Source organism: Scylla paramamosain, chromosome 21 (genome assembly GCF_035594125.1).
Source record: "Scylla paramamosain isolate STU-SP2022 chromosome 21, ASM3559412v1, whole genome shotgun sequence".
NCBI classification, from domain to species: domain Eukaryota; kingdom Metazoa; phylum Arthropoda; class Malacostraca; order Decapoda; family Portunidae; genus Scylla; species Scylla paramamosain.
Window position 1 is genome coordinate 18,881,193 of NC_087171.1, and position 13,629 is coordinate 18,894,821.

Genomic DNA, 13,629 nt, shown 5'->3' on the forward strand with positions numbered 1-13,629 from the left:
ATCCGGTGACTCTCTATCTCCAATTTATCTCCATTCTTTTATTAATCTGCTATAAATTGCATTCATATCGCCAGTTCGTGTCCTAATATTCAGTAGTAAGTGATCCGTGTGTGTCTGCAGGTCTGTGGCTCCTCGTTCTCTTAATCAAATGTCGGGCCACTGATTGCTTTCCGTTGAGTTATTGCTGAGTCTTTTTATCGGGAATAACGTTGTTCACATTTCCATCCATTCTCGTTCGCTAGACAGTCGTTATGCTCCAAACAAATGCCATGAGTTGTGCTTCACGTATGTTTGTGACGTGAACGGAACGGTGGAAAAAAAAAAAAAAAAAGATCGCATTTAAAATTAAATCACGTAGGTGAAGGAAGCAATCTTCTAGGTAAAAGAAAAAGTGCAAGGTGGGATGTTCTCCAGGTTACGTGAGCCATATCTTCCCTATGACTCATTAAATCATGAAAAGTAAAAGAAGAATATTGATGTAAAAGAGTATATATCAATCGATAGTGTTTTTTTTCTTTTTCTTTTAAAAGTGAAATATGGTTATTATTTACGCACCACTCGTAAGAACTCCAAAAAATATTTTACATGTCTACAATGATTATTCTTTAAGTAAGGAACATATTTCTATTATCAGATAGAAATTTGAAGATTATTTTTTCATCTTTTTTAATTAAGGTCTCTCTCTCTCTCTCTCTCCATTCCAGGTGAGTTTCCTGGGGCGGTATCTCCAGCGTCGTGATGGTGAGCGTTGACATTAAGTTTGGCTCAGCATTGTTCCCACGTCCCTTGTTAAGCGTGTGACTCAGGCTGGCTGTGTTCGTCAGTAATATGTAATTTTTTTCTTGTTCAAAATTTGTTACATTTCCCAGTGACATTTTCATGCGCCATTTCTTCTGTGACTTTTCACTCCTTTAACATTACTGCGGTTGATCGTAACATTCAGCACCTGAGTCCACTTGAGGTCAGCCACTCGAGACCCGTGATCCCGCGGCGACCTTGCTCTGCAGTCAGTCAGTCTGCCTGGCCGCCCTCCACTGCGCACGCTACCGAATTGAATTGTACATTATTCACTATTAGCTACTAACCAGCATCATTAATCCAGTCTTTACATCACAAAAACAGCCACTTCCTCTGGAGCAGTTTTTCCAGGCACTTTTCCTGCCTCTTAGTCAGGTTCTAAAGGAGTGGGGACCATTCTTGACAGGTGTTGGGTTGCATGACTTACCTTGGCATTACAGTGGCTCATGAATTTTAATTAACATACTAGCCAGTTAGGACTTAAGGCTTCGAATACCGGTTGCACTCGTTTCTCACCTCAAGGATTCAAGTCTGACCTTCAAGCCAATAAATACTCGGTGATGTTTTCATGATAGCAAATTCTTGTTGAGGGGCGGACAAAAGTTTAAAGCGTCAAGAAGTCACAAAAGGTCGCAGTTATTATTAGTATTTGTTTTTCCCTTCACCTCAAACACCTGGCTGAGTGCTGGATGCTGTGACGCTTAATTTGAAGGACTGTGGCTCCCTTTGTGTTGGTTAAGCTGATTTATGTTCGTGTTTTGTATTTACCCACAGTTGTCCACTTTTTAGGGATTCCTGCTTCAGTTGTCGTTACACACACATACACACATACACACACACACACACACTCTAGTTCGTCTTTCAATTAGATTATCTTTCTCCCTCGTTCTTTTGTCTAATTTTTCTTTATTTCGTTCTTGTCGTACCTTTGTCTCCCGTGTGCTCGTCCCGTCAAGTTTTTCCCTCCCTTGCTTTGTGAAACGTTCGAGAATCTTTGTACTGAATGTCAAAATTAGATAGAATAGAGAAAGAAGGCGATGGGTGGGCGGGCAGGAAGTGTGTGAAAAAGAAGAATTGCTAATACGTGAACCAGCTGTGATGCCAAAGAAGATGATGATGATGAGGAAGAGGAAGAAGAAAAGAAGGAAAGAAGTAAAAGAGGAAAAAGAAGACAGAAGTAGAAGAGGGAAAAGAAGAAGAAGAAAGAAAGAAGTAGAAGAGGAAAAAGAAGAAAGAAAGAAAAGAAGAAAAAAAGTAGAAGAAAGAAAGAAAAGAGGAAAAAGATAAAAAGAAAGAAGAAAAGAAGAAATAAAAAAAACAAAAGATAAAAAAGAAGAAAGAAAGAAAAAAAGACTATACAAGGATAGACATTGAAGAGAGCGAAGGATAGGGTCGAGGACACTTGCTGGAATAGAAAATTGAAAATGATACACAGGAAAACAGAAATGTGGCAATAAGAGCGGTGGTGAGAGGAACCGTTCAGGGGAAAGTGAGAGGCTGTGGGAGTGAGCGAGAAAAGTGATGGGTATGGAGGGATAGAGGGAAGTGAAGGGTGAAGGGAGGCTGAGGAGGGACTAAGGGAAAGTTTAGTAGGGAGAAAAAAAATAGAGAGAAAAAACGAGTGAGGAGGACAACTGATGAGAGGGTGGAAAAGGGAAAAGTACCGTGGTGTGAAGAGAAGAGATGAGAGGAGAGGAGAGAAGAGAAGAGGAGAGAGAATGTGGAACCAGGAGGAAGGAAAGTGGAGAGGGAGAAAAAAGAAAGAAAAAAAATAGTAACCTTGCCTAGTAACCTTGATGATGATGATGATGATGATGATAGTGGCATGTTCCTGACGGTGTTCCAGGTAAGGAGGTTAATTCTGTCCAGTTTCCTTTTTTTAGGTATGTACTTATTTCATAATGCCGCTCTCTCTCTCTCTCTCTCTCTCTCTCTCTCTCTCTCTCTCTCTCTCTCTCTCTCTCTCTCTCTCTCTCGTTTCTTCTTTTTCTTCTTCTTCTTCTTCTTCTTCTTATTATTATTATTATTATTATTATTATTATTATTATTATTATTATTATTATTATTATTATTATTGTTATTATTATCACCACCACCACCACCACCACCACCACCGAGATAAGGAGGATAGATAATGAGTGTCGTTTCAGGTCGTGTCGTAAAAGACCCGGGAATCCCTCACTTAGGTTTTACTTCTTTTCATTCTCCTCCTTATTCATTTTATTATTATTATTATTATTATTATTATTATTATCAAGGACAGCAGAAAATAAAATTGAAGTTACCATGTTGTTCATTAATTTTATGAGTATATTTTGTTTTCTTTCGTTTCGGCATTTTTTTTCTTTTATTCTTTTTTTATTTTTTCCTTCTTTCCGTGATTGTTTTTTTTTCTTTTTATTTTTCTTATTTTTTCCTTCTTTCCGTGATTGTTTTTTTTTTTTATTCAAAATTGCATATACGAGGAAAGACGTGTATGTGTATATATTAAAAGGAATCATTATTAACACACACACACACACACACACACACACACACACACACATACACACACACACACACACACACACACAGAGACAAGATTTCTTTTTTCCTTTTTTCCCACCTTTGCCAAGGCCTCCATCGCTCACCTTTCTCATCAGTCACAAACCACCGGAGAATCGCCACTACCTGCGCATCCACCTTACTTTCCCCCGCTCCTAAATATACACCGTAGCATCCCAACACGGCAGAAGCTTTTAGTACTGAACAAGTCATTCCCTGAAGAACCCCACTGGAAGGAATATCATACCACGTACTCCACAACCCAAAAAGGTTATTATTCTTGCAGTTTTTTGAGTGAAATACAAATGTAACCTGTAATTTTTCCCTGACACCTCTCACTAAGTTCATTCTGTCTTCCAGCACGTCCATCTCCACGATCCCAAAGGACAGATGCCGCGCAGCCCTTTAAATCAATAGAAGGGAGTGAATGGAGCTTCTGTTTTGTAAGGCTGTGGCTGGCAAGATGCGTGTCCCATGGGAAGGTCACTCGTCATGCCTCCCGAGTCTCACAAACGAGAGATAGCAGAACTGTCGCTCGTTTATTCACTTCAGGATGAACGCATGTAAACTACACCACTACAGAAGAATGGACTTGGAATAAGTGAGACAGGAAAACTCGGGAAAAAAAAAAGAAGTGTTGCTGGAATAAATGTTGCTGGGAAAAAAATGGCACTGTAGTAAATATAAGGAAAAAAATGGCATAGAAAGCAATGGCACTATAAAGATTGACACATGAATAAGTGACACGTGAAAAATGGCACGGAAAAAAATGACACTGGGGTAAATGGCACTAGAATAATAAATGGCACTGGAATAAATGTCTCGGGGGGGAAAATGGCACAGGAATAAGTGACACAGGAAAGAAAATACATGGAGCTGGAATAACTAACATGAAACAAAGTGAGAACGGAATAACTGGCACAAAAAAGTCACTGGAATGTCACTGAAAAAAAGGCATACAAAAAAAAAGTCGCTGGAGAAGAGTAATTGGAGTTTTTGCTTTTATTTATCATTATTATTTTATTTATTTATTTATTTATTTTATTTATTTATTTTGTTTTTATACAGGCCTGACAATCTCATATTTTCCTCCCATCAAGGTCCTTCCCTGCCACTTCTCGTCTTCATTTCCACCACCGGCACTCGTGAAGAAGCAGCAAGGTGGGCCGCGTGTTTTGGCTGGCGGGTAAAAAAAAAAAAAAAAAAACTAATTATATTACTTCCTCTTATTGTTTTCTTTTCACATAGATTAGTGCAGACCTGAGGCTTTGAGACATACAGAAAGAAGTTTATCAGCACGACTTAGTAATGCAAAGATAATTACAAGGGAGGAAGAAAAGAAAAGAGACATTTAGGTTTGAGTGAAGTTGAATAAATCTCAGAAAAGTGTTCAGTTAATCTTTTGATAGACTACAAACTACAAAGGAGGTAGTTTTGTGCAGTGAGTGGAATTTGAGGGAGAAGGGGAGGGTAGAGAATGCCTTAATAGATTCGGTGACTGGGAATTGCAAAGTAAGACATGTAGGTAGTTAGTGTTGTGTGTGTGTGTGTGTGTGTGTGTGTGTGTGTGACCTTAATATTTTTGATCTCAGAATCCTGTATATTTAGCTGCCGTGTTCGGAGACGTATACCCAACAGACGGGCAGACAGACAGACAGACAGACACTGTTCACTTGAATTAATGGCATTTCATACTCGTTAGAACAATGAGGACCATGAGAGGGAAAGAAATCTCTATCGAATTGTACCTCCATTGTGTAGCAAGTACTTTGTCCGTGTCTTATTGCTGTAAAGAACACCGCATCTCATCATAGTAATGGATCGTATGGTTCTTGTCGCTGCCGGTTCTCGGAGGGGACAATGGAAGGACAATTTATGCACTTAGAGAACAAGTGTTGCGGACAAAGGATGGCCTCAGCCGTCACTCGGTGGTGGTGCATTCGTTACGCGGCGGTCAGGACACCGGTGGGACTTGTGAACTTCTCTCTGATGAGGCAAGGAGGGATGTGTGCAGAATAAGAATGGTCTTACGTACATTGTCAAGCTTAGACTGTCTTTTTATGCACTATATTCATTAATTTCCATCAAGACATCATGGAGAACACAATCAATGGTGTTCTAGTACTAGACCTAACGATGAAATTAATAATTGGTTAAAGATTTGGAAAGTGTTAAGCAATGGTTGCCCATCACATTTCGTTCCCACCATTCGCGGAAATGGGATGGGGTGTTTTCTTTCCGTCACTTTCGTCAGAACCTGTCTAGAATTCTGCGGGTTTTTGTGAACACTTTCTTTTGAATATGTTCTGAAACACTCCATGACACTGACATGAGGGCTAATTCGTCGACTAGCTTACTAGTATTTCGAAAGCGACTTGAAGGCGACTGTAGTGTGTGACGAAATCCGTTTCTCTTCTCACAGGTACATAGTTATGGAGGGAAAATCATTTGTTTACCTTGATTGAATTTTTTGTACGATTATGTTTTACACACACACACACACACACACACACACACACACACACACACACACACACACTAATTTAGCTTTTATCTCCAGAGCAGTATTTAACCTCAATTGTGCATGTAGTGTAGGTGGCCGTGCTGCCGCTGCAACCTTCCCTAGCTGCTCCGTGCCTCGCCGCGCTTCATCTCACTACCTACTTTCCCTCAGTTAGGCTTTGCATTCTGTAGTGTAACCTGTCCAGTGCCACTTGTTCTGTTCATGCTTCCATCGTTCCTTTCCACGTCTTACTTTTTCCTTGAACATCCCTCTTCCCCTTCCCGGTGCTCCACCCTTCCATTCATCGTGGTGTAGAGCAGAGATGAAGCCGAAAAGTCGAGTCCCAGCATCAGGTTTGAAGGTCGCGGTACGCTGCTTTCTCCCCGGCGCGGAAGGGGTGATCTGGTATGGTGGTCCCATGACTCGCCTATGGCCATAATGCTGAAACGCTTTGCTCTCACTGCAACTATCTTCAAAGATGATTAGCCGGGTTTTCAAGAGTGTTTCTCCTGTTAATACTATAGAAATCTTGTCCATCTGTCACTAGAACCATAAAAAACACCCTTTAAACTAGTGTCAGTTCAACTAGAGCCTTCTGAACGTAGTGGTGGTGTGGCTTGGAAGTGTTTCAGAATACGGTCCCCTAACTGGACACAGGGCGGGGCGTGTGGCGGCGTTCGGCGTGGGGGAAGCAGGCAACCTTGACGCTCTGCTGACTCACATCTCCCGAGGCTGGAAATGGGCTAGGCTGTGCGATGGGAAAAGGACGGGAAAAAAATAAATAAATAAATATGTAGAGGAAATAAAATATCTCTCTAGGATAAAAAAATAATATGGTCGAACTGTTGTATTCGTTGAAGTGTGTGTGTGTGTGTGTGTGTGTGTGTGTGTTCTTCCTCTTTTCTTCTCGTGTTTCTTTGCTTATCATCATAATCATCTATGTAGCTCATCTCTATACTCATCTATTTTCTTCTTTTCACATTTATTTTTCTGTATTCATAATTTTCATATCCGTTTTATTTATGGCTGTGTTTTCTCTGTTATTCACTCCTCTACGTGTTCATCTTTGCATCCGCTTTTCGAGGCTGTTTTCCTTGAAGCGGCTACTTGTTGCTGCAGCACGGCGGTGGCTGTTTGTCTTGTCTGCACTGGCGTGTGCAGGCCGTGGGGGCGATGAGGAGGAACTGGGAGAGGCAGTCTGGGGAGAAGATGAACAACAGTTGAAGAACATGATGAGCAAGAACAAAAACAAGAAGCACGAAAAGGGAAGGAGAAGGATGAATCAGAAAGAAAATAAAAGCAGTAGCTACTAGTAAGAGAAGGAGGAGGAAGAGGAGAAGGAGCAAATGGAGGAGAGGTAACGAGAGATGCAAAATGGTAACGATAGAAAAGAAGATAAAGGAGAGGAGGGATGATCAGAACACCTCGTGTATTTTTTTAGAAGTTTGTTCCTCCTCCCAAAGCAGCGGGTTATAACTGAGTTACACCAGGTACATTACCTAATTACTGCTAGGTGAACAGGGGTTACACTGGAAAGAAGTCCGACCAAAGACTTCTCACCTGTGTGTGTGTGTGTGTGCGTGTGTGTGTGTGTGTGTGTGTGTGTGTGTGTGTGTGTGTGTGTGTGTGTGCGTGTGTGTGTGTGTGTGTGGCAGATGGCTAGCTGTGAGGTAAGGCCACCATTACTTGCACAAGGTTTAATGATAATTCCTTGTGGTAAAAGATAAAAAAAAAGAAAAGAAAAAAAAAGAAAAAGAAAACAGTGAGGAAAAGGTGTTTTGTCACTCATAAGCATCAGTTTCGTTAGTCATGTAGCATAAGATTTCCTCCCAGTAAATTTGTCCTCTGGGCGAGTATTTGTTTTCACTCCCTTTACCGCTGTTGCAGAAATGTTTTGTGCATTTTTTTTATTTATTTATTAATTTTTTTATCAGTCTTTCCTCATATATTTTTTTCTGTCTTTTTTTCTATATTGTTTCTTTGTGCTTTTTTTTCTTTTTTTTCTCACACTGATAATTTTACATTTTTTTTCCGTTGCCTTCTTAAAAAATGTAACCTTCATAGTAGCATTAATATTTAATATGTATGTGCTATGTATCTGAAGGCGGTGGTCGGATGGTCTGCGTGTGGGGTGTAGTGTGGTGATGGCCAGACTCACTTTCAAGTCCCAGCACCTTTATCACAGTAACTTCATAGACAGTTGATATTTTCCTCTCAGTTAACCCCGGCTTGCCAGCATCCATTATTTCGTTCACATTTACACATGCAGCTTCCCTTCACCTTTATTACAGTAGCTTGAAAATCACTAGGTATGAAACCGCTCCGCCAGCAGTACCGCAGAGGGTTAAACAGGAACTCCTGACGAAGACACCTCCCCTCTCCTCCTCCCTTATAAGGCTGACCACCGTGTCTTCTGTGCAGTTTTCATTATGGTCTTGATGCAGCCAAAACCTGATGATTACCAAAATGCACCAGATTCCTTAAATATCTCTTTTTATTCTCTTGTATGCTTACTGACTGTAGGTACTATCTGTCTTGACCTTTTTGTTGTCCTTTACTGCACCATATACTTCGCCGCACCACACTTCCACCACTAGAACATAGTTCATTACACCCCACCTCCACCACACCGTATCCCATCACACACCACCACAATGACAAAACCACGACCGCACCACCACACACTCCACATAGATAACATCACCACATACACCACACTATTGCCACCAAATACACCACAACACCAGCACCGCTACAATACCGACACACACACACACACACACACACACACACACACACACACACACACACAACAAACCCTTCATAATATCGGCAGGTCATGCAGAGAACAAAATTACCCCCAGATTCTTTCCAAAGATTATTAGCTCTCCTGCGACTGGCTTTTCCCTTCTGCTGCCTTCTTGTATAGTTCGTGCTTTGCCCTTCTGGAAGCAGCATCGGAAGAATCGAGAGAAAGAAACCCCGGCAAATAAAGAATGTCTGTTCCATGTTAAGAAGTCATGTGGGTCTCCTTGAGGATCCCGTCCGCAGCAGCCCTCGTCTTGCCAAGGACGCCTTCTGAAGCAGCGACATTACCGATGACAGGAAAAAAAAGAAGCACCTCTGCTCGGTTTACAGCTACGCACCAATACTTTTTGTGCAGACGTTCTTAGTAAGACATTCCTCTTCTGTTGTTATGTGGATTAACCGACTGGATGGCGTTAATTAACGTAATGTGCTGCGAAGACAAAAAAAAAAGTATGCCTGCATTTTAAGAAATGGCGTGCGATCCCTCCAGATGATGGTAGTTCTTAAAGGTTTATGCACGTTAATTTTACCGTAAAAGCAGGTATTTGAAATGTCAGAGGCGGTGTATGGTGCTTAACAAAAAAAAAAAAAAAAAAAAAAAAAAGAAAAAAATAAAAATAAATAAAATAATAATAATAATAATAATAATAATAAATATATGACTTCTGACAGGTTTTCATGGCGACAGCTTGCTGACGTCACCATATCTGAATGAGGTGCGGTGAAAACATTTAAGTTACTATATTAACCTGATCTCAGCATGCAACAACCTTGGTAACACTTTTGAGATCGTGGTGAGTTAGTAATGTCTGGAATTCGTCAGTTTGCGAGGCTGTGGCAACACGGCCTCAGATACAACAGGCTCTTTGGTTCGACTTGACAGTTTTATTGTGCCCTGTTTTCTGTGCAGTACAAACGTTACTAGGAAACTGCTTGCTCTCCGTCCCGATTTTTAGGCATATGTACATAAACCCACAGGCTGGGCCATGTGCTACAGGACTGTGTTCTGTGGGTGCACTACCGAGACCGCACGCCAGTTTGCCTCTCACATTGCATCATGGAAGCTGCATTCATGATGGCAGCAACACGATCCTCGATGCTTTGTCGCAGCACCTGACGCTGGCCTTGCTGTGTTTTCACTAATCAGTGGCGAGGTCTTCAAGTGTGTCCTCAAGTGTGTCTTCAAGTGTGCATCACCTGGCACCTAGTGGCGGTGGGTACAAAAGTAACAAAGCCAGCAGTAGGTTTAAATAAGTAAATGTTTTAAACTGAAACTTGTTTCTGTGGTGTGTGTCCCGCTGGTGCGGGACGCCGTGGCAAAGTCCTCGATAAGAACATCAACTGTAACACTCTTTGAGAGTGATGCCCTCGGTGGCTGATCAAGGACGAAATTATTATGGAGAGAGAGAGAGAGAGAGAGAGAGAGAGAGAGAGGGGGGGGGGGAGCTCAGATAATAATTTACCAAGCTAAAGGCAAGAATCTTTTTTTTTTTTTTTTTTTTTATTCGTAACTCACTGAAGTGTAGACTTGCTGCCATTAAAATCCAAACATCTTGTGTGCATCATTCCACTGTTAGTGGGGGCCGGAGGGGAGGTGGTGGACTGGTGGGATGTTCATCTGCTCTGAGCGTCACTAGGCTGAAAAGTTAAGGATGCCGTCGTGATCATTTAAATGCAGGAGTAAGAATTGTCTTTATCTGGTAACTATCAACCTGTCATTGTTAGCGACGATTATCGTTAAGGTGAAGGAAAGGAGAACATTGGTTCTCATGATCATGTTTCATAATATAAAATAAACTTGCATGTTGCGTGCCATTTCACTTTCCTTTCGGAGAAAATATTATTAGAGAAACGGCGTGAAGGACTTCACTGGGGAATGAAAGCAGCACATCTTTTCATGTGTTAGAACCAACCGTATCTCTGTGTGGTGCAGGAGGTTTCCACCGCCTCCACTGCGGCGAGGCTGTGTAGAGCAGTCCGGCGGTGGGGGTGATGCCGCGTCTTGGTCATTGCGTAGGAGGAATAGCGGAACTCGTTTGAGTGAGGGCGGGGAGGCCTTGGCTTGGTGTGTGTGTGTGTGTGTGTGTGTGTGTGTGTGTGTGTGTGTGTTGGGGGGGTGCGGGGGAGGCTACACCACCCATCCTCCACACCTACTGACTCCTAATGGGTGTGACAACAAGTCATACATCTTCCGGCGCTGCCAGGAGTACATGGCCACTTCCTGCCGTGGTGTTGTGCCGTGCTGACGACCATCATCCTCACCCCGCCCCTCCCACAACTCTCCATTGAATGGAATTTATTTATTTATTTACTTATTTATTTATTTATTTATTTATTTTGTGTGATTTCTTTAATATATAGTTATTTGTGATTTTGCCTTTAATTTCGAACATTTCTAATAAAGGTTCTCTCTCTCTCTCTCTCTCTCTCTCTCTCTCTCTCTCTCTCTCTCTCTCTCTCTCTCTCTCTCTCTCTCTCTCTCTCTCTCTCTCTCTCCATTCCTTAAGAGAAGCGTGTTGTCTTGTTTTTCACTATTGTGAATAACTATTCTTCGCCAGTTCATCATTATACAAAAATGTGTGTGTGTGTGTGTGTGTGTGTGTGTGTGTGTGTGTGTGTTCGTTCAGTTTTATGCCTTTCTATAACAGACATTGAAGAAGACAGAAACATAGATGTGTGACGATAACTTGTATTTGTTAAAGAGGTAAAATCGTATGAAGCACGATAAGTAAGAGGGGAGGTCTAGTTTACCAGTGAATGGGGTGAAAGAGTGAAGATAATGATTCACTCTTCGTTAGAAAGATAGACAGAATAGCGAGGAGATAGAATGTCTTGTACTGCGACTTTAGTGTCATTATAATCATCATAAACTTTTATGTTGTTGTAATAAGCATTATAAGGCTGATACTCTAACAGTCCTGAAAGAGCTGAGAGGTGATAGAGGACCAGTTTTCGTGTGAGAAGCAACACTTATTCTCTCACTAACTTTTCACGTCCTTAACTTACACACATCTGTACTCACACACCTCACTTGGAGCGCCGATGTAGCAGCGGCAGGAGCAGTTTTAAGGACGCTTATTAGTAACTATGCCTTCTGTCAAAGTAATGATAATTGACTTAATTCGTGGAGATTTTCTTCTAAATTGGTTATATTAATGTATAGTTGTCATTAATTTACAGTGCCGATAGTTAGATCCAAGATTTTTATATCCTCCTCCTAATCACTATCCCCATCACCTGCACGGCATCACCACCATCACTATCATTATCCTCGCCATCATCACCATCATCCTCACTACCACTATAATCATCGTAGCCATCATCTTCCTTGGTCCCTGTCATCCCCTTCCTTCACTCGGATGTTTCGGATCTCTCTCCCATTTGTTAAATCTGGTAGAATGCACTAATTACAAACCTTATTCTTCATTATCATTAATGGGAGATAATATCTTATAATGTTTTATAATATCTTATGTTGTACACTAATTTATACATGGTTTGCCGCCCTCACATGCAACCACTTGCTGCACTCATACACGCATACACATTTGTATCTTGCTGTTCACTATCTTATCGGCATTGCTTTTCCCATGGATAATATATTGCTACGAAGCCTTGTTTCTATTACATCCGGAACTTCTGCCTTGGAAGGAGGGGTGACGTGAGGAGCTCGGTGGGCACCATCAGTAGAGCCCGTTTGTTCAGCGTCTGTTCCGGAAAGACACGCAATCTACGCCTACAGCATCTGCCTGCCTCCTCCTCTCAGCGTGTCGGGGTGAGGTTCTGTAGGTGCCCTGCAGTGTGTGGACACTCTGTGTCTGCCTATGAAGGATCTGTGGTGTGCCACTGACTAAATATTGACTGGGTTCAGTTGTGTTAACGTTTTATTCGTGACCTGTACCAATGGGAAATAAGGAAGTGCCATAAGTCAGCCTGGTGTTTTTGTATCCCTGCAGCGACCACCCCTCTCCCTTGGTTGCTGACCCTCCTGCCTCCGTGCCAGCAACCAAGGGAGAGGGGTGGTCGCTGCAGTATGTATATTTTAAACTACAAATATGAATTAAAATCAATAGATTCAGTTACATTACCGAAATTCAGAACTCATGTACATTAGAATTTCACAAAGAGAAAAAAAAAATATATATATATATACATATATACATATTGTCGAACATTTCGTCTACATTTTATATTATGTCTATAACAGAACACCTGCGCCAGAATTTTGTCCTTATCGTACTGAATCTGTGCGGGTACTTCAGTGAGAGCGGCACATCCACCAGTCAGCCGTGAAGCCATTCACACTCACAACCTTGCCAGTGAGGTACATCTACGTACACCATCCTTCGTCTTGTGTCGTTTCTACAGCTACAGCTAAAGAGAGCCTCCTCCTTAGCACAAGTTGTGGAAAGGTCAGGGTTCGTGTGGACTACCTTGCCACAGACCATCTCTCTGCAGGTACTATTTTCCTCGGTTATGGTGATTAATGTTGTTATTAATTCCTCTTTTTGTGGAAGAGAACGTACGCATCAGTATAGAACACACACACACACACACACACACACACACACAGGCGACTATATAATTTGGTGTTTAACAATGTTTCTTGCCACCAGAGTGGTCCTTACCTACAGAGGCGGTGAACGATTGTAGCGTGGCGTGGCAGAGGGCGCGAGCACTCCTTACTGGCCGCGTACGATATTCAATAATTTTTTTCACATTCACTGTTTGCCATGAAAGGCACTGCTTGTGATAGTGATAGTTACCATGAGAGGGCACTGCAGTCTTTGTGATGAGGAGTATGATAGGATGAGGTGATCGCTTCTCTGGATACTCTGGGATCTGATTCATTTTGTGCAGTACTGTTGGCTCAGAATGGTCTGCATCAACCAGCTTTTATACTAAGTGCTCTTATCATCCACGTAGATGTGCTCCTTTGGGTGAGTTATCGTGTGGTTTTATCTCCGTGCTAAAAA